At 42.3% G+C, this 22,411-nt stretch overlaps 1 protein-coding gene across 3 annotated transcripts in view; it reads right to left on the bottom strand.

The window, feature by feature from the left end:
- The window catches only part of LOC124211834 (discoidin domain-containing receptor 2), a 58,529-nt gene extending 45,096 nt beyond the window's left edge, over positions 1 to 13,433 (bottom strand). For all 3 annotated transcript variants that reach the window (XM_046611306.2, XM_046611307.2, XM_046611308.2), the window contains exon 1: positions 12,894 to 13,433. The gene's annotated coding sequence lies outside the window, so the exon portion shown is untranslated. The remainder of the gene's footprint in view (positions 1 to 12,893) is intronic.
- Between the last annotated feature and the right edge of the window lie 8,978 nt (positions 13,434 to 22,411).

Below are 22,411 nucleotides of genomic sequence, written 5' to 3'. Positions count from 1 at the left end.
TAGTAGAGTTCAATGTAAAAATCAACTTTTCAATTTTGTACTCATATTAACTTGAATGTTATTCTTAAAAACGTTGATTAAATGCAGTTGAAATGTTATTGAATTAAAATGACGTCAAAATAGGACTTGGGTTATTCATTGTGAACACTTGAATATCCCTGTAATAATATATTTGTAGAGGAAAACTTAAAGACCCAATGACGGTGCTGTAGATTGAATAGCGTTAAAATGGGTTTAACGGATTACTGAGATCGTCAAATTAGGTTTTAGTACTTTAATTTTTAAGATTTGGAAGTTCATTGTGTGGTTTCTTCTTAAAATTTTACCAGTTTAACGATCAATGTCAGATTCTTAGGTTCTGTTTCCTTCAAACTAAGTTCATATGAACCTCGTATGATCTGAAAATTGAAAGGGAACTGAAACCGCGTTATGATTGAATGTGAATCATTGATTCGTCAACTTTTTATGCCATCTTCCTTCTATCGGTCTGTAGTCCCGGTTGCTTTCACGATTGAAATTCAGCAATGACATTAATTACCTAACCGGGAGACAAACAACTCCGTCTGAATTCGCTTCCGCACGATTCGAAGTTGAACGACCCGATCGGACGGAGAGGCGTCCGTTTCGCATCATTTCGCGGTTGATTAACGACACTGACGTCAAGACAGCCGGGTAGATTCTTGGCTAGGCGGTTTCTGACCCCGTTCCTAGACTGAAAAAGCGATTTTCCCACCGCTGGTTTCAAACTCAGGCCGCGATTGTACCCGTCGAATGAGAAAAACGTCACATCGTGACGGGCTGCATGACTGCAGTCCTCCTTTGGAACAATGAAAAATCGTTCTTTCGACCACCACGTCCGTACAGATAGGATTCTTTTGTCTGGTGAACGGTGACATCAGGCTGCTGCTGCGCTGGTATCGCCATTCCGCTATCTGGCTCATCCACAGGCTGCAGCTATCGCAATTCCGTTCTACGAACGGTTGTTTACTCGGCTACAGACACGCGCCACGCACTTCCGGTATCCAAAACCCGGGCCGCACCATGTATTTGTCAATACTCGTTTAAAGGATGAGAAGTATGTGACCTACAGTCTGAATCAGAAGTTAGGAGGAGAGAGAAAAAACAGTTTGAAGAAAAAAAAAAAATAAAATACAAAATAATAATGGAGATTTATGTGTAACATGTGTACGTTATGAATTAGATCAAAGACACCGGAGTTCATTCGTTTCGAGAGTTACAACCGCAGTTACAACCTTTTATCAAAATCCTGACATCTTGGCTTGTTTTACCTATTCAAATTCCTTTCCGTATGCATACTGATGGGTATGTTAATGTTTCATTCCTGCTCATTAATATCACTGCCGCAAATGACGTTACTGAAGATTTTTTGTTTCAAACCGTGGATTAGAATCTGAAGTTAGTAACTTCAAAGCAACGAAACATTGGGAGGAAAAAAAAAAAAAAAAATTACCACTTCGCGAATTTATAGTAACTTCGAAGTAGTCAAGTTTACAAAATATTCATACATTTTCCCTGACTATGATTTACCGAATCTGCGACATCCCTGCAGCCGTGAAATAACTTTACTGACTTCAGCCTCATTCTGGGAATGTATTCGAACGGCAGTTGAGCATTCGGATTCCACGTAAGAAAAAAAGAAAAACAATCCTTCAATGATCATCGAACAAAAGCTCTTATTATACGGATCGCGTCGTGAAAAATGAAAAGTGAGAAAGCCGAAAGAGAAAGATAGAGACAGAGGGAAGGAAAGGGCGAGACTTGGAACGAACTGTAGTTGACCAGCAGGACGATGACTAGTCTTCTATCAATTTTGCATATTTATGTCATTTACGCCTGAGAGCTGGGATGTGCGACCGGAAGTTGGCGCCAGTGTGAGTCCCCCTCAAGCTGCGCATGCGCAGACGCGAGCGGGCGAGCGAAGAGCGCGAACTCTTCACGTCGCACTTACGCATGACCGGAGACGACGCGCATTGCAACCTGGGAACGCGTCAACGCGTAACGCCGTCTGGCCCTCCCCCCTCTCAGCGCCCCGCGCCCCTCGGCCATCAGGGACGAACCGGCGAGTCATACCTGAGTGTGAGCGGTTGTAGGGGCACGTGAGGCGCATTAATCCCTGGGAAAACGGGCTCCTTTCCCTCTCCTCGCCGCCTTTATTCTCTCCTTTTCGTTTGTCACTCCGACGCGACGAGCCAATTTTCCGCGGGCCGGAGCTGGCATTAATCACCCTTGACGGCCGGAGAGGATCCTGATAACAACCGTGGCCTGAGTTTTCTTGGAAGCTTTTTCGCACCCTGTGAGAAGCTTTGAAGAAAGTAAATTTTTTTGGTAACGTGGTGGAAATTTTTGGATTAAACCGGCATTGTGTCGCGGTTTTAATTGAGCTGCAACGGGTATTTGGAGCACAGCGAAAGCTGCGAAAAGCTTCAAGGGGTTGTACCTGGACGGAAGAGCGGAAACATGCGATTTTTCAATGATTTTTACAAAGAGACATTTCGATTTATCAATACAAACGTTTGTGTAGATTTTGGGGTGACATTGAACTTCATTCGGTGATTTTTTATTTGTAAAAATAATGATTGTTAAAGCTGCTATAGTCGTTCTCTGGGAGCTCTTCTAAAAAAAGGTGTCTCGCGGTGCGAACATAGTTTTGAGAAAAACGCGTTCAAAGTTTCAAAAGCACTTTCAAACGCTCCCGGACGTTTTTGCAAATGTGCGCGTAACTTTGAGAATATTTGTCGGATCGACGTGAAATTTTCTGTGCATATACTTGAATACGTGTACACAACGAAAATGAAATGAGAAGAAATGGATTCTTGCAAAATCCTGATCCAGATATAAACCCAGGAAGCTGTTGTAACTATGAGTCGTGATCTTGCGCCGATGGCGCAGCTCTGAGAGACCAGTTTGCAACGAGTGTTTGTGCTCTATCTCGGTCGTTCACATTTAAATATCACTCAGCCCGACGCGCCCCGAATGCGATCCCGATATTACAATCTTGAAGGCTGCTCATGCAGCGGGTGGAATCTTAAAATAGATATTCGACGATCCCCAGTGTCCACAAAACGGTTCGAAGGTATAGTCTTCGGATTTATTCTTCGAATATTTTACTCTATTTTCATTGAACGTATTTAAGTGTAATTACTTTCGTACATTGGCAATTATCTTGCCTCGAGGCAAATATTCATTTTGAGTTTGAACTTCAAAGGGCACTTGATTTGTCCGTGTATACTTCGAATAAATAAATAAGCAGTTTAAACAAAAGACAGGCGTCTAGAAGCTCGCTGTTGCGCTCGACTTTGACGAAGTTGAATATTGAAAATGTAAAATAATCTTCCGTTCACGATTCTTACTCAATTAAATGGACATAAATTCCCGGCTCGCTATCGAGCTTCGATGATGCAACACTTGAAAAAAATCACTTGAAAAAGCAGCGAGCGCAGCGATTTCTGCCCTATCAGTTCCAGCGCTCGGAAATGACCCGTAAAATACATAGCTCAGCTTATTAGCTGAGGGCAAGGCGCAGCAGCGTTCGGTGAGATAGTGTAATTAAATAGACTCTACCGATGAGATTCCGGACCGAGGCGAAGCTGAGAACACGGGATTTTAATCATGCGCTTCGCTGTTTCGATGAGAATAATCGAAACGGTCTCGTTACAGAGGTATGCGAAACAAAAAAAAAAAAAAATTGCAATTTTTTATTCCGCGAACACGTGTTATTAACTACGTAATTAAATAATTACGAGAACGTTCTCGAACGTGATTAGAAAAGTGTCCCCCTTTCATTTCACGCGACTTTTGCGCGGGTTTCTCACATCGAATCGAATCGCTTCGGGCGGAAGCCGCGTGGCTTCTGGTATATACGTGATGAGAATACCCAAAGTTCTCGCAAACTGACTTTTCCCTTTCCACTACGGAAGCTCGGAGCGGCTCAACCGAGTTCTGACACCCAATTTCTGCAGCCACAAGTCATCGCGATGCGGCTTCATCCTGTAATTGCGATATATTGCGGTTTGCGGTAGAAGAAGATAATAAAAAAAAAAGAAAGAAAGAAAGAAAGAAAAAAAAAAAAAAAAAAACTTCCTCGGTGCCTCGTTAAAATTATGCGACACCGTGGTTTTATATAAATTTACTTTCTCTCTCTGTCTCTTTCTCTCGTTCCTTCTTTCTTTCCTTCTTTCTTTATATCTTCGTTTATTTATTTATTCACTTTTTCTTCTCCTCCTGTTTTTCACCAAAGCTCGTAATATAAGAGTAAATAAGGGAAGTTTTCACCCTCGTATAAATATATAGCCACTCGCCACGCGGCGGTTCTGATGGGTTTTCGAGTTCGTAATATTAGACCTTTTTTTCTCCCTCCCCCCTCCTCAACTCGCAGCTTCTCTCGCTCTCTCTTTCTCTCTCTCTCTATCTATCTCTCTGTCCTCTCGCTCAACTTTTAAGCCTAATGCATTTTAATGCCCCGGGCATAGATTGATGACGGGAGACGCGACTTGAAAAAAGTTTAGCTCCACGATTTTATCCGCCCCTTGGCGTATACGTACCTATATTACACTTTCTCACACTCCCTTGAACAGGGCCTTGTTTTTTTACGATTCACGAACGTTTAACCGAACCGCGTATACTACGCCGATATTATGTACGTAATACAAAAAACGCCCGATCAACGCTTCTGAATTCAAATTATCGACTGGCCACCCAGACTTTTACAAGGTTCAGGCATTTTTACCAGTTTTTTTTTTTTTTTTTTTTTTTCATAGCATTTTTGAAAAAATTTCTACACCCTGTCCAGAGATTTGTAAATATTTTTTTTTTACTTCTCAGATTAAATACGTATATATAAAATATTTTATTCAGCTTTGTTGAGTTGTGGAAGAGAAAATAAAAATAAAAATTCGAGCCAAGTATATCAATTTAAACGAGACTGAAGCTAGCAGCTAGAATTAGCAGCCAGAGGTTCTAATGTTCGTTAAAATAAAGTATCGAAGTCTGAAAATCAATATTTTTTAAAATACATTGAACAGCCAATTATTTTTATAGAATTATAGGGATAAAACTGAGTTGCATTTTTCAATTTCCAATCACTTTTCAAGTTTCAGTTTCGTTCAATTAAAATCTTAATATTTCTGAAATTCGTTCTCTTCCTTTTACTTTTCTCTTCGTTATATTATAATCAGCCTAAGCATTGCATTCATGAATAATAATAAGCTGGAGCGAAACCGCAGCGTTGCATTCGGTATACGCGATTTTTCAATTACGTATATATCACAACAATAATAAACAGCCAAGCTACGATATTCGAGGGTTGGTAGCCGTCTAATATAACTTTTGCCCACGCATTGCAGGAGCAGCAGCGAGTTGCAGCGGCGTAATAATAATATCCACGTAGTGAGATCGGGCCGAGCGCCCGAGTTCTTGAAACTTAATAAAGTCCCTCGTTTCCCGAGCTTTTTCTCCCTCCCTCCACGCCTCCGTCTTCTATAATTCCCACCACGGTATTCCCGGCCGCGTTTTCTTCTTCTGCCCGAGAAGAAGCTAAAGAGGGGATGAAAAGAAAGGGGTTGAAGAAAAAAATCCGCGGAACCGGTGACGGCAAGTGTTAATTTCTGACAGGCGTTTGTACGAACCGTTTAAACAAAAGATAGGCGTGTAAAAAGCTCGCTGGGTTCGATTTTGACGAACTTGAATATTGGAAATGATAAAAAAATGTTTCTCTTCAACTGCGTGAGACGTTTTCGGTAAATATCACACTTGCGAGTCTGCTGAATCCAAAAATGATTTCCAAATCCGAATTCGAGCTTTTTCTCTCTCTCTCCTTTCCTCCGCACCTTCGTCTTCCACAATTCCCACCACGGTTTCCCAGCGCGTTCTCTTCCTCTGCCCGAGAAGAAGCTAAAGGGGGGATGAAAAGAAAGGGGTTGAAGGAAAAAACCCGCGGAACCGGTGACGGCAAGGGTTAATTTCTGGTACGCGTTCGGAAGAGAAGAGAAGGGGGGAGGTTTGCATGCAGCTAGCGTATTATAGAAATCGGCGGTGCTCAGTTGGTTCTCGGTTGTTAATAATAGGTGGGATATAAATCAAAGCGCCATTCTCGTCTTTATTGCTCTATTAAACGGGACAGCTGGTGCCTCGAGTCTCCGGTGCAACCCTCGGCGCGAATCTCTCTCCCTCTCTCTCTCTCTCTTCTCCTGCTTTCGCACACAAACACATTTGTCTCGTACCTACCCCAGCTCGCGCAATTCCATCCCCCCGACAGAAGGGAGCTGCAATATGGCCGGTGTGGTCTATAAAGTTATATACGTATCAATCCATATCCCCGGGACCGAGCGCCATATTGGCCTAATATCATCAACCGACGTGTACTCCGTTTAAGAGACTCTGTTCCACCCGGCGTCGAATAATAACTCGATTATTCTCTTATTCTTACTGGAGTTGCCGAACAACACTACGGATGAATTGTTATTCAAACTTCTACGATAGCGAATTCATGCTGTTTCAATGAATTAGCATTCGAGTGCAGGGTGAAACACGGACTCCTTGGGAAATTAACCACTCTCAAGTGTCAAGGCGTCGTTGATGCGTCGGGCCGTAAGTGCCGAAGACTGCGAAATTGCCTCGTAAAGTGATTCAATTTTTATGCTGTCTCAGGTGTATATTTACTTTCGAAAGCATGGCTTTTGAACATTTTTTCAACTCAAGGAATCCGATCATTACCTCAAAAAGTTATGGTTTCCGCGCGTTTCGTACACTCTTAATCCCTCGCTTTTCACAACTTTTTCATCATTTTATTTTTTCAGGATCGATTTTTTCTTTTGAAAAAAAACCACTGACCAGAACCGTTTTTTAGTACGAATACGAAATTTCAAGAATTACCGAGTCAATGCGATATATTATACAGAGTAACCACAGCTTATATATTACAAAAATTACTCTCCGATTCTTGAAATTCCGATGATTCCAAATCGTGGCTAGATTTTTGAATTTTAGTACCGAAATTTTTGCACAAAAAATCTTTTCAACAATGCGTTTGGTTCCTGATTGTACGTACTTGGTGAAATTTATTTATTTTTTTTTTAACATTCGTGCTACGAGTTCTAACCCAAAAAGGTACTTTTCTACTCTATCTAAAACTATATCATTCGATGGCGGTAAAAAATGAAAATAGTCAAGGACCGAGCGGTAACTGGAAATAAAAATTTCACTCAGTCCGGGGATTTTGAGAACCGCTTTCAAGCTCCTCCTGACTTTCGATCCGTACCGATTCATCCGTCCTTGATACGAGCATGCGAGCATGCGGGCAGCTGGGTCAACTCGACGGGGCCTTAGGGCCCATTGTGTCGTAGAGTTGGCGGGGGGATATGGGCCCAGCGGCGGGGCGCGACTCGTCTCACCGCGAGTGGATCACCCCTCACCCCCCCCCCCCCCCCCCCCCCCCGTCCTGCATATCTGTTTAACAGGTTAAACGGCGGGTCTAAAAACACGTCGTCGGATCGACGAAGGAAAGCGGGGCGGTAATCTCGTCAGGAGGTGTCGTCGCTCCGGGAGCGGTAATTGCGCAAAACCGGGAATCGAGTTACGGGAGTAACCCGGGGGTCGGTAGCTTTTTTCACTTCTCTGCGGGCTCCGCTTCGCCATCCTTGTACAACCTACAACCTACTCGGGGTGAGTCGGTAATTGGCCCGGTTATAAATGAGATCAGGATGCCGTTCGGCGCTTCGGTCGCTTTTTACACGGCCTCGGCTCGACTCACAGATTCGTATATTCGAACCGGAAAGTCAGAGGCCGCGTGATACGCGTGAAAAAATTTTTTACAGACGGATGCTGCCGCGATATTTCCCTACCAATTTTTTCGTCTCAAAATTCGTCGTTCACCGTCGAGAAAAATGTCTCTCTCGATTACGGTCGGGGAAAAAAAAAAAGTAAACGTGTTTAGAGTGCTTTTTGTTCGACGAGTTACATGGGTTTTGTGGGGGAAAAAAAAAAAAATAAATAAAAAAACAGCGCATCTTCTCAAATTTTAATTTTTTTACTACTGCTTTATGTGATAAAAGAATTATTTCAAGGATTTACGAAAAAACAACCGAAGTTTGATGTTTTTTCCAGGGTAGTGTCCAAAAAAAAAAAAAAGTACAATTTTCGGTAAAATTTACACCACGCATATTGCATATTTAATTGATACCGAGAAAAAAAAGCAAAACTTTATTCACGACTCAAATTAATTAATTCGAATTAATGTAGTAGATAAATAATTTTATTGAATTGTAAATTCTTACAAGTATAAAAGTAACACAAGACACACGTAATTTCTTCGCTCCGGCAAACTTTAACTTTTCGACAAAAAATTCATATAAAAACAAACCTTATCGGGTAATAATCAAAGATCTATACGAGAGTGAATTACTTCTGTTTTTTTTTTCTAATTAGTGTCAGTTTTTGGTCTAACCGGCGGTGCTTTCGAATGACCGGAAAAACGGATCGACCCGAAGGCGAAGAAGGGCGACGATCGCATTTGGGGGTGTCAGTTTACGGTGTTTGAACAGGGCCCCCTGTTTGAACGGGGCCCGTCAATTAGTCCTCCAGTGTGTTTAGAAATGAACGAACGCCATGAAAAAATCCCCCGCACTGATAATTAGCCCGTTCTCCGTATTATAAAGCCGTTGCGTCTCGCTTCTCGACATGGGAAAAGCAGACAATGGGGCAATGCAGCCCTTCGTAAAGGGAATATACGGTGTGGAAATTGAATACGAAATGAGGCTCTCCTCGCCCTCCGTTTCCTTTCGGTCTCTGTGTTCTAACGCTGGGTAAAAAGCTCGCTTCTTGTCGAGTTTTAAATTCTGGCGAAACTGAATCCGGAGGATTTTTTGTCACCCGGTCGCGAGAAATTTCCGCCTACAAAATCAACTCCGGGTCATTCGAGAGGTTGAAATTTCAAGATAAATTGAAATCGCCTCCCACTCACCGTCACGCCTGAATTTATGTCGTGCCACTCCTTATTATACTTCTCGTCGTACTTTACATCGCAGGTATTACCGTACGGAACATTTTTTATACAACAATTTCCACCACGTGACGGGACGGGGTTGAAATTCCGATTTTGAAAAGTCCCGAAAGTGCCAAATTCCGAATTTTTTGCTAACGAAACTTGAAGTAAAAAAATCAAACTTTGACGGTACATCAAAATTTCGAACGGTCCGGAACCCGAGGCTCAAAGTTTCGAAAGGGCAAAACTTCGGAAGGGCGTAACTCCGATGAGTGAAAGTTCGAAAAGTGCGAAAATGAGAAGATTTAAAAATTTGAAGCATCGGAATTCCGAATGATCGAAGATTTTCAGTTCCGTGAAATTTCACCACTTTGATCTTTCTTTGTTTTTGATTTTCGATATTTTTACGTTCGGAATCCTGGTCATTCTGACTTTCGGTTTTTCTGATCTTTTTACACCCACTCGTCGAGTAAACTACGCTGTGCGAGTATATTTTAATTTTCGGAATTTCACTCAAGTTTCGCAATCAAGTAGTTTGGAATTAGGCGCTTTCGGAACTTTAATGACGAGAATATCTGTTCAAACATTGCAAAGTGGCGGAGCTTTTATCCATGGGATTAAAATTTATCTCGTTTCAATGTACACAATTAATAACTTTACAACCAACCTGCTACAAAGTCTCACTTTACACTTTACACTTGGCACACCCACTTGAGAAACTTGATTTGCGTCTATGCGATACTTTCTTGATTGCAAATTTATCCGACCGCAGGTACGAACACATAAATTCCAATCAATTCGCACAGGTAAGATCATAAACTCGGACTAACGCGCTTCGCACGCATAAATCCTCGCGAATTGTGAGTAATAACCGTAGCAGTTATACCGGAGACCAAAGCTGTTTGTAAAAAAGTAAAGAGGGAGAAAAAAAGTGTCAAAAAACAAATAAAAAATTAAAAATATCGGCTTCGTAAAAAGCATCGCGAACGGTAGCTAATTGAACGTTGAAATACGGATCCGTTGCACCTGCGTTTCATCTTATATACATACAACAGGTTTCGAGCTTATAATTCTGACAAATGGACGGTAGGTTCCAGGAAAATCGACGCGACATCGCCACGCGAGGAGCTTTACACTTTTTAGATTTAAAAATACTGGTTAACCAAGAATCGATGAATTTTTATTAAACTTTATTGCGAGACAGTCAAACACTGCGCAGAGTGTTTGTAAAAATATTATTCCTGAGCTACGAAGATCTATCTGTAATTATGAGAATACAAAATATTGGTGTTTATAAATAAAAGCTTGGATATCGTTCTGCTGCGTTTCAAATCGTACAAAAATTATTAAAAAACCTGGTAAATTCGTTCAATTTTCCCTTAACAGCGTCTCGTTTCATTCGGAAGATTATAATTTTGCACAGAGTTATTGAAGCAGATTTTTTATTTCCATTAATAGTTGCGTAACCGTGTAAAATCACAATTAGTCAACGATACGATCGTGACGAAAAATAACCTTTCGGGTAAAATGATCGGAAGCATAGTTTTCTAGATGAAATGAAACAATTATCCAAAAGATATCCAAAATCTTAAAGCCATTCAAAACTAAAAATCAACATCCACAAGCTTCCAATAACTTAAATTCTGTATCTTCAAAGATATCTTCGCAGCTTGTGTATACCGAGACAAAAAATGATGCAAAGCGACGAAAAATAACGTTTGGATGAAATTGTAGAAAACATGTTTTTTCTGTATGAAATTAAACAATCATCCAACAGATTATTAAAAATATTCTTCAAGCGATTCGAAACGAATATTTTACATCCATAAAGCTTTCAATAATTTCAATTCTACATTTTTAAATACATCTTCGCAGTTTATGAATACATGGACAAATTTGAACAAAAAAAAAAAAAAAAAAAACGAAAAAGAAAAAAGACAGCGTAATAAAATTTATGAAAAGTGTGCGAATTAGCACAGACGGTGATATTCGGGATGAATTACGACCGTTTGTCTTATCCTTTTGGGGGGAATTCGCGTCAGGTGCTCCGAAGGAAGGGAAGGAGGAGGACCTCCTTAGAGGTCCTCAAGAAATCCTCGGATTGCAGCGGACAACTCTCAGCTGCAACGGCGTAAGCCAATGAAATTTACGATCGGTTTAATACACCATTGAGTCGATTCGAGTTCGGCCGAGCATTAGCAAACGCGGGAGTATAAACGTTTCGCACAGTTTCACGCAAGTAACCTTATACTGCGTGTTCAGAGATCGGCACACCTGCTGCAAACTACACGCCGATATTCCATTAACGAGGTATGACAAATACCGACTTATTATCGCCGATTTGTTTCGTGCATTTGAGAAGGTTCGTCTGCAGCCGTAAATCACGTTTATTCTCATACAAGCGAAGAGGAGAACTAAAAATGGCCAAGTACCATTTTTTTTCGTAAGTACCATTTTTTTTGTAAGTGCCATTTTTTTTTTTTTGTAAGTGCCATTTTTTTCGTAAGTGCCATTTTTTTTTCTCACTGTAAGAGTCAGTCAAAAGCAAAAAGAATAATAAATCGAATTGAAAAACAATGGCATTCGCATCCTTTTTGGAATGTTCAGCTTTAATTGAGATCGTTAAAATACATGAATTCGATCAAAGCTCGCCTGAAGATTTCTCGCATCTTAAAGGGGTCGCGTTTTGTTTTTTTTTTTTTTTTTTAGTCGAGGTAAACGACTCAAGCAATGTATATACTGATGAGAAAAAATCGACTACTAAAAAATGACGACGGTATATCCGTGATAAATTGTAGCAAGTACAACGAGTGTCATAAAAGCGCTGAAAAAATGTGAAATTTTTTTTTTTTTTATAGGGAATTTGTGTCCAAGTAACGAAACTTTTGAAACACCGTGTGTTTATAATCGTTAAAGAAAATCGTGAGTTTCTAGGAATGCGAAACGATGAAATTCGAATTAAATTTTGTCTGTAATTCTGACATTTTGAAGTTTACGAAACTTTAATAATGTATTTTTTTTTAATTTGTGGATTTTGGCATCGTATTCAGTCAGCGAAGGTGTGGAGCCTCCTTAAAGCGTAAGTTTTCGCTTGGAGCGTCTCTGCATGGATAAGTATTATATATATATAATTAATTCCGAGCGCTCTGCGTAAACCAGTCTGAGGTGTTGATTTATGCAAACGACGGCGCAGCGATGCGCTAGGACATGCATTTTATCGGAGAGCATGCTTCTCTTCCCATCCTCGCCTTGAACTCGAAGAGTCTTGGAGAATTTTTTTCAAACCGTAGGATAGGTGTTACTTTCGAGCTTGACGAATGTAAAAACTGATCCGACATATCGCGGTGAAGAAATTTCGCAATTTCAACTTCAAACTGCGGGGTTCGACTTGACGAAGGGGTGTAAAAGTAATGTAAAAGATGGGAACTTGGCGTAATATCAGGATGTTCAATTTCACCGAGAACGGCGGAACGTGTAATATTATGCATCCGGATTTTATGCATGCACTACACGTCGTTTCGAAACGCTCAACATTTACGAGATAACTTTTTCGCTACACTGATATTCTCATATTTATCGCCAGATTTAAAAATCGGCGCGATCTCGGAACGGAATTCAATTTCGCAAGACTTCGAGGAGATATCTGAAGAATTTTATCAGCCGACTATTATCAACGCGCTTGAATCTGTTTTTTCTTCTTCTCAGTTAGATTTTTTATGACTTTCAAGATCCATTGTTCGAGTAATCGACATTTTCATTTAGTTAGTATTAATTAATTTTTTTGAAGAGAAAATTTAGACGCTTCAAAAGTGACTTTGAAAATAACTTGATTGTTGTATTTCAACGCCATCGATAAGATTAGTAATTTTCTTTCCATATTGATGTTATTCCTCACCTTTGCAGACACTGTATCCGAAAAGCCAAGAAGATAACAAATCCCGCACACACTGTTACAATTATGTTATCTACGTTACATCGAACTTGTTAAATCACGGTAATAATCGTCGTTTTCATCACAATAGTAAAAATGAAAAAAAAAAAAAAATAATTATCCAAAAAGCCCACACGTAATTGAATTAAAACTCGTTAAAAAGAAGTACCAGCGCAAATTATTAAAAATTCAACAATAAACAAACCAAACGAATTAATTCAGTTGCACATATATTTCACATGTGTGGAAATAACTTTTGCAGCAACGTTGTTTACAATAATTAAATCACACGATTATGGGATATAATAATTTTCGAAACAATTTTTCATCCGGTTTAAATCCATGGGCACTTTTGTTCCCCGCATTTATCGTCGCTGGTGCAACTCGGACAATTAATTACGGTACGCGCGAAAATTCATTCGCAAACACAACAACTTTCAAACGAATCCTCGGCAACCCTCGACTCGATTAAAAAGGCGACGCATCGACGCTCCGTCCTCGACGCCGCCGCGGCACTAACTGACAAGCTGACGGCGGGTTGAAACGCGGAGAGCTTTAAGGCGCCGCAAGTTAGTCTGGGACGGGGCGCCGATCGCTCGGCACGCGAACGCCGTCTGCCGGGAGCTCCCCCAACTTTTTACCGTCCTCGGCCTCTAAACTACGTTCTAACAATAAGTTGCCCATCCTTCGTCCGTCAGGAGTCCGTCGGGACGAAAGAGGAAACAATTCCACGGCTCGGAGAAATCGCGGATCAAAAATGCGCGCCAAAAATCGGGGGAAATCAACCGTGGGGTATTTCAAGGGATCGAGGTGTTAATATCGTTCGAAATCGTTCGGCAATTTCCGAAATCGCGATGAAATCGGTAATATTGAAATAAAATTCTGCATTAGTAATCAGTGGTAGTCGTGAGAAATCGTTTAGGATTACAGAAATCTTTCGTAACCTTAAGAAATCGTGAGAAATTACCTGGTCATAGTGAAATTATTTATCGAGTGGTCCCTCGTAATCAATCTATAAAATGGAAGTAATCACGGTGTCAATGTCATTCGAAATCGTTCGGTAATTTCCGAAATCACAACGACATTAGTAATATTAAAATAAAATTCTACATTAGTAATCATCGGTAGTCGTGAGAAATCACTTAGGATTACAGAAACTTTCTTTGCAATCTTGAGATATCGTATCGAGTCTTAGAAATCGTGAGAAATCATCTGGTCAGAGTAAAATTGTTTATCGAGTAATCTCTCGTAATCACTGTGTAAAATTTAAGTAACCACGGTGTCGATATCATTCGAAATCATATCCTAATTATCAAAGTCACACTGTAATCAGTGATTTTAAAATAAAATTCTACATTAGTAATCATTGGTAGGTATGAGAAATCATTCAGAATTACAGAAATTTTTTTTAGTCATCTTGAGGAATCGTATGGTATCCAAGAAATCGTGAGAAATCATTTGGTGATCCAGAGATCATCGAAAACGCCCGACGAAAGTAGAAAAATCAGTAGAACATCAACGGTACGAATTTCCGAACGCTTTTCGCACGATTTCTTCAACGCTTTCATGAGATTTCAATTGATCCGCAATGACTTCCAACGATCTCTATAAATCGTTGGTTATTTGAAAGAGTATTTCACTCGCCGTTCAAGTAGCGTTCCCAGCTGATTTACCACTCGATATCGAACAGTTGAATTTACGACTGATACATACGCGAGCCTGCTCAATTAAATCGTGACGAACATCGAAACTTGCCTTCTGTTTCATACCTCACTCCGTATATTTTACCTCCTCTATTATCCGTGCTTCATTTATCTTTTTTCATCACGTCAGGTGTATCCAAATTATTTTTCCAAACCACCCCGTCACGCAGCAGAGTCCTGATCGCATCCGTTACCGCAATGGAAAACCGATAATTTCGATTTTATATCCATTCTAGTCTCTCCGCATGAGTGCAACAGCGAATCGCGACGAGTTCGGAGTCGTATTCGATCTGGTTTTAATATCATCGAGTGTATCCCGGTGAGCTTTGGCTCGTTTTTTTTTTTTTTTTTTTTTTTTTTCTCCACTTCCGTTTCTCTCACTGCGTCGATTCTCAATCCGAAATGCATTTCTATCGCGAAAATCATAATTCAATGGAGATTCGTAGTTACTCGTTGTCAGCCTGCGACCACATTCAGTCTCGTCAGTCACCGTCGGTGAGGTGAAAGAATACGTCGAAGGGATCTTCGTCGCGAAGCCACATTAGTCGAGGTCCGACGACGACGACGACGACGACGTCGTCGGGGTCAACCGTCGATAACGACGATAACTGCGCTGATTCGGCGACTTCTCTGACCCCGTTACGATTGCTCGTCCGAATTTTCGTAGTCCGAAAAAAGCTTATGAATAAATAAACGGGGAAAATGGAGGAAAATGGTGTATCAAAAAGAAAAAAAGAAAAAAAAAAACAAGCTGCGGCGAGGATTATATAACCGTTTTCCCTGCGGCGCCGCGCCGTGTCACCGGATCATCCCTCAATTTTCCCTTCGGTTTTCAATGGGCGTGATCGCTACGTGCGGGGAAACGTACCGCGGTGCTATGCTATCATATTCCATTCTATATGCAAATAGACCGACGGATGACTGGCACCTACTGCTTCCGTGTCTACAGACCAACGGCCAGGGTACTCGACGAGTATCGATATTGCCATTCGGTATTCCGAATTCAGGCTGACCATTCTCAAACGCGTTCGTGCAACGTCGAATGCGATTTCGAAGTTAGAATTGGAAGGGGATCGATCGTTGTGAAAAAAAATTTTTTTTTTTTTTTTTTTTCTACCCTACGATCTAATTTGGCTCAACTTTGGGATGACGGGACACGTCGCGGAGAGTAAAAAAAAAAAAAAAAAAATTCAAGTACCACCGCATAAATTAATGGAAAGATATTTTAAAACGCTGAATTGAATTTTTTTCATTACTGTAACCATGACGTCGGAGAAATTATATAACTAGTATATGTGTACTATATATTTTTTTCTTAAGTTTCTCCGATTTTGATGAAAAAAAAAAAAAAAACACTTGCAAATTCTCTGAGACGAATTTTCTTATTAACAATTATTGATAGAATAATTTGTAGATAATGATCCTAGGATTGAATTAGCGGGATGTAATTTTTATTAGAAAAAACTAACTTAAATGATATGTAAGGAATTCATTGATACTCAATGATAAAATGAGATATTCCTCAATCGAAATCGAATAAGCGATAAAAATTTTCTTGTAAAAAAATTTAGGGCAATGGGGTTTTTTTGTTTTTGTGCTGTTGAAAAATTTTGCCCCGCGTCGCCGTGCAGATTTCTACATCAGTCCGATAATGTAAATACAGCTCTGTTTCAATGACAATTTGTTTTTTTTTACTTTACGACTCATCGAATCCTTCTCAATTATTAAGCTCGTACAGTTACTCATACCTTTACCGACCGAGCAGACTCACCCTTTTTCTTCCTACATTAAATAAACAAACGAAGAGAAAAAGGGATCAAATTTTTATGGTGCGATGGTGGCTTCTGTGTAGCGAAATTCAGGAAACTTACATTCCGAGCCCCTTCCGTTCATTTCGTTTATTTAATACGGGAAATAAAAAGGGTGAGTTCGCTCGGTCGGTAAGCGTGTGCGTACCAAACGACCTCAAGGAAAAACCTAGATCGTCAGAGACCCGTCAAAATCAACATTCGAGAACCGCAGATCCATTGCGCAGCTTGCGATATTAACGCGTTGAGAATGGCAGGTTCCGACGAGAGGAGATGAGAGGAGAGGATTTCTGCACGTGCATGCAGGGGCCAATCCATTATCCGAATTGGCTTATTGAAATTTCTCCAGTTGACAGGGAATGGATGGAGATTCATTCGTTCGGCCACACTTGCAGATGCTCGCGACGCAGGCGTTTGCTGGTCTGTAAGGGAGGATTGGCTGCATATGCTGCGTTATCCAGGGGCGGGCGAGTCGGCGGCCAGATATTTAATTTCGTGATCACCCATGTAGCGGTTAATCCGCTCGTGACGCACCGCGGATCGCAACGGCGTTATATATTCCCAGAATCACGTCGGTGGCGCAATAACGCGGCTTAGGGATGTTACAAAACGCGTAATACAGTCGAGTCAAAGAGCTGTAAGGAGAGAAATATCGCCTAACGAAGGTTCGAAAGTGCGACTGAAATTCGTCGAGCTTAAATCATCGTTAGTTTTGAAGCGATATGTTCAATTAGCACGAAGTGAAACTTTCAATAATCATAAATCTACGTTACAATATCATAATTCTTGACGATCTCGAAGAGATTCCGGTATCGAATCGTGTTTCTACAATAAGGAAGAATTCAATCGTTATCTTAACGATTTCAATCAACTATATGGCAAATTTTTATCGTTGATTAAAAAAGTTGGATTTTTATCTTTGGCTTCTTAGTTGATCAAAATAACACGATTATAGTGAAATCGTTACGATTGACGAACATTAAATCGATAACAATTGTAATAATATAACCCCGCATCGTTTTGTGAGATTATCAGAGAATTTATATTTACGATCAAAACGAGCCCCGGTAAATTAAAATCGTTGAAACGATGTGATTTTTTCAATACAGAACCGATTCGTTGGTTTAAAAAAAGAAAAAGAACAACATGATTCCGTATCAAGGAGACGGTTGGTTAAACTAAATCGAACTCGATTAACCTCAACCGCACTTCCAAGCTTTCGTCGCATAATTTTTTTTTTTCCGTCCTCACAACTCTTTACCGCGACTGTACGTTTGATGCATTCTTAAATCTCGAGTCAAGACTGCAGACAGGGGCGAACCGCTGCATTTGCATTACGCACCCTGCGCATAGCCGCGATTATTTATTTATCCGCTGCAGAGGATCGTGCATCACGGTCGACCTGCTTCAGGACCAAGGAGGGATGTGTATCCGATGCGTCCCGAACCTTTTTGCCGCGTCCCATTCCGCAGGCGTTTGCAGCCGCCACGAACCAAGGGCTTGGGTCAGGGGTCATAAATAATACCGCTCTGTATATTTGAATGCCATGACGGATCCCACATGCTAAATGGAACCGGCCGGCCCCCCGCTAGCCACCGGCGGCAGCACGCTTCGCATTTCCGCCCCCCCTTCACCGCCCCCCCCCCCTCCCCCCTCCGCCGCCGCCAGCCCCACACCGTCACGGAATTCTTTCCTTTTGTTTATTCCGGAACGCCAATTTTAATGCGACCTGCAACTAAGGCGGAGGAGCCGCGAAGCGACTGCTTGGAAAACTTACAGTCGAGCCTGCAGCTCCGGAAAATAAAGCTTCGCTTGGAAGGTTTTATGGAAATTTTTGCTTTACCCCATTGCAGTAATGCAAAGCCGGGGATATTTGTATACGGATACGACTTATATGTATATGTATATATATATATACATCCTATAACGTACTTCTTTTTTCAATTTCGTCGCCGATTATCCAGGGTGGAAATTTTTTTACCGCAGCGGAAATTCGGTCCCGCGATTTGGGAATATTAAGAACTCGAGACTTTGACACGACGATTCGCGATTCAACTCTAATTGTGAGACTCTCTTAGGGATTTCTCAGGGGTCCTTAAACTAAAATTGTTTCAAGTGTTTTCGTTGTGTTTAAAAAAAAAAAAAAAAAAAAAAAAAAAACTTCCAAGTGAAGAGGAAGACGAGACCACGTTTCGTCCGAATTATTTCTTCCCAACAACGATTCTCAGAATTCTTCGCAGAGCTGCTCGCAACCTTCGACCCGATGCTGGTGGGTCGAGGGTAATTACAGGGGATGATTTTTCACGGCGTAGTGAGTCTGCCATAAACACCCCCATAAGGTATAACAGGCATCTCGGAGCCTGTATTGTTCGTCGCCATTGTCTACCGCCCGCCGTTCAAGCCCACTGACTGTACCAACTGACTAGAAGACGCGGCTTCGTGCGGACTTTCTCCTCCTCTTTCTCCGTCTCTCCGTGTCTCTCTCTCCCTCTGTCTGACGTAACTGCCCTCTAGGAAAGATATGCTCTCACCCCTCGAACCGAAGGGCTGCATGCCAGAATTCTGCAAGCAGCGAGCTGGATTGAAATTCAGGAATTTTGTATACAAGGTACGAAGAAAAAAGCTCATGATTTAGGCCGAACCGCAGCTGCCGTCTCGGTAAAAGCTCGCCCGGTGAATTATCGTACTGCAAAACGAAATGTAAGCAAATAATACACCGCCGTTCTGGATGGATTTCCACGGGCCGAGGCCTAATCCAAGGCTCTGCGCGTAAGCGACCCGGTCGGAAAAGAAGAGCCCTTTACTCCCGCTCCCCCCCCCCCCCAGCTCTCAGGAGCCGAATTATTGTACACACCGTGGAATAATTTTCAGGATAAACTGAACAGGATCCATCAGCGAAGCAGAAAGGTCAGGGATCTCGTGTCCCGAAATTAACGATCGTTCTCGCTTATTTCTGTGTTTATTTTCCCCTCTCTACTTTACCCACAGACTAGATGAAAAGTGACGGCGTCTTGTTAGCCGATGACAGGAAAGCGCGGCTCGTTCGAGTCTTCCGGTTCCATTGGGGACGACCGGATAAATGGGAACTGCACGCTTTGCGGCCCATCGGAGCCTTTTGGGTCCCTTTCCCCAGGGCCAATAGCTGCAGGTTTTGGGCCTGGGCCACGCCCAAGGTGCTTTTGGGTGAATTATCGCCGTGACGAAAGGGCGACGTTGCAACATGAACGCCTCGGACTGCCGGCAGCTTCCGGCTTCCGGTTTCTGAGTTCGCTGAAACGGTTCGGAAAAACGAAGGGGGAAGGGATCGATCGTCTCGAGATGCGAGTTCGTTGCTTTTCGATAACAGGACCGCGTGTGCGATTAGAGAAAGAAATATCCGAGGAGCGTCGCCGCTATTTTTGACGAATGTAGGACAGGCGGTTAGCCGGCACGATCGGCGTATAAAAGGAGGTTTGAAACGTTTAAAAATAGAAGCTGTTTTTGGAATAAGATACAAGCGTCCCGATACAGCCCGCGAGTCGAGCCGAGAGTGCGGTGTAAGTCGGGTCGGTGCAACGCGTGCATATTTTCTAGTTTTTCAACGTGTAAATATTTGACTCGACGATATTCGAAAATAAACGTCTAGACGGGGAGGGAAGGGGGAGAATTATACATATACGCGAGCGGTGGAGTTCGAGTCGTGTAAACTGTGCACGATATACGTACTCGGTCGCATTGCTGCAGCCACGCGAGGATCGAACAGCAAAAGCTGACTGCTTCTGACGCTGCTGAACAAATTACTGTAATTAGTTCGTACACCGATCCCGAGGCTCTGTTGAACCGGCCTCTAACCATCGGGCACTGTTTCCATCCACGCTTCGACTACTCGTTCCTTATATCTTCACGCTCGCTCCCCCCGTGCTCCTTCGACGTTTCACCAACCCCCCGTCGCCTCGCCGCCAGCTCACCTTATCTGATCGACATTTCGTAGAAACGGACTAGCGCCGCTTTTTTGTTTACACTCACCCTCGCTCTGCTTCAAGCGCGCCGCAATCTGTCATTAACCCCCGGCCCGAACCCCGCTCCTCGAAGCTTATTCATAATACCTGAGCAGCGGCAAACTTGCAGGTCTGTGATAATAACTCCTTGAAACACAATCGATCCTCGACGTCGGATTCGGTACAACTAGTAACAGTTAACAACGCGTCGAGTTGCCGGAGAACAAAATGGCGGCCGTCGACTCACCTGGGATTTTATTATCGCTGTAAAATCGTTTTCGTCGCTCCGAACCCGGCGGAGTTTTCTCGAGACGAAAGAAGACGGTGGCAAGAATGGCTCGGGCATAGTTTCGCCCTGGCAAAAGCCTGAAAGCAGAGTATTCCGCGTGCAAAATTCAGCGTACGGCTCGCTCTCGGCGTAGGTGAAGCGCGGTGGTGTCGGTTTGCTTTTCGGCGAAACTGCGGCTGCACGCTGCGGCGTAGAGGCACGGGGGGCGACCGGAAGGGAGCGTTTCGTGGTTCGTTCCTAGCCGGCGTTACGCTTAGCCCCAAATTAGTTGCAGACGTTCATTTATAATGCCCTGTACGGGTTTTCCGCTCCCTCCCTCTCTCTCTCTTTCTGTTCAGGCTGCACAATGCTATTGTGTCGGAAAGCGGGCCTCGAGGAAAGGCCGCCGGCGGAACGCCGCCAAACTAATTGAATATTGGGCGTGAAAATTTCACCATTTAAGTTCAGATCTCGACCCGCAGTCCCGGTGGTCCTTCGCTGATCGTGTGAGCGTGAACCCGAAGAATTGACCATTATTCCCTCGGTCGTACATCACGCCACGATTCAGTTGGACGTCGGTGCGTTACTCGAGTTGCAGGCTTCGTTTCGAGGAATCGAGAACAGCAGCTCTTCCGCAAGAAGAAGATATTCGGAGAAACGATGATCGTATCACCTCGCAGGGATCGTGACGTCAATCTTATACCGTCAACGAATGTACCGCCGTAATACCAACGCCTTCTTCAGGATTCTTTCGTCGCAAAAATTTCTCGCGTAAAAAATAAAGACGGTATTTAAAAAATCGCCCTACCGAAGTCCAAGCGAGTTTCTCATCGCTTTCTGCAGACGAATTCCATTTCGATCGCAGCTGACGCGTATATTAATAGCTGTGCGTCAAATATGCCAAAAATTGTACGTTCTTTTCAGCGTCATCGAAGATTTCCGCATTTTTAATCATCCCATCAGGCATTCGCGAGGGAGAAGAAAAGAAAAGAAAAGAAAAGCAAGGAAAGAGGAGAAGGAAAAGGGAATGAAAAAAAAAGAAAAAAAAATCAACAAAAGAAAGAAAACGGAATGGGATGAAAAATTCAGCGACGTTTTCGAGGTAGGTACGATTAGTACGTCACTGTGGTGACGACTTGCGACTAAAGAACCGCCGCATCGCAGGGTCGTCAAGTGCTCAGAGTCGACGGAGTAGGTAATAACTGTACGTCCAGATTACGTCACCAGGTAGGTACACAAAGAGAATAAAACCTGGAGGCTCTGCGGGAGCAGTCGACCGGAGCGCTTATGATATGTACGACGAATATACCTGGATGTGTATCTACGCACACATACAGGGTAAGGAAAAAGTATGGAAACCCCTAGAAGTCTCGCAGGCTTCGGTGAAAAAAAAAAAAAAAAAAAACATTACCAAGGTTGAATCTTGGGTCATACTTAACAAGGTATTCAATGGTGATCTTTGATTAGATCATGAACCCCATCTTCGAGGTCGTTTTGAGATCAACTTTGATTTTTCGAATGGGAACCCCCATTTTTGGAGCCACAATCGGAAGGATCGAGAAATATTCGGAAGAAAGATAAAATATACCGCTCTTACCGATTCTGGCAACGAGAATGGATGTTCCCATTTGAAAAATGAAAGTTGATCTCAAAACGACCTTGGAAATGAGATTCAACGTCCAATTTAAGGTCACCATTGAATTCCTTGTTAAAAATGACTGAAGAT

This window comes from Neodiprion pinetum, chromosome 2, assembly GCF_021155775.2.
Source record: "Neodiprion pinetum isolate iyNeoPine1 chromosome 2, iyNeoPine1.2, whole genome shotgun sequence".
NCBI lineage: Eukaryota > Metazoa > Arthropoda > Insecta > Hymenoptera > Diprionidae > Neodiprion > Neodiprion pinetum.
This window is presented reverse-complemented; position numbering and strand designations above follow the sequence as displayed.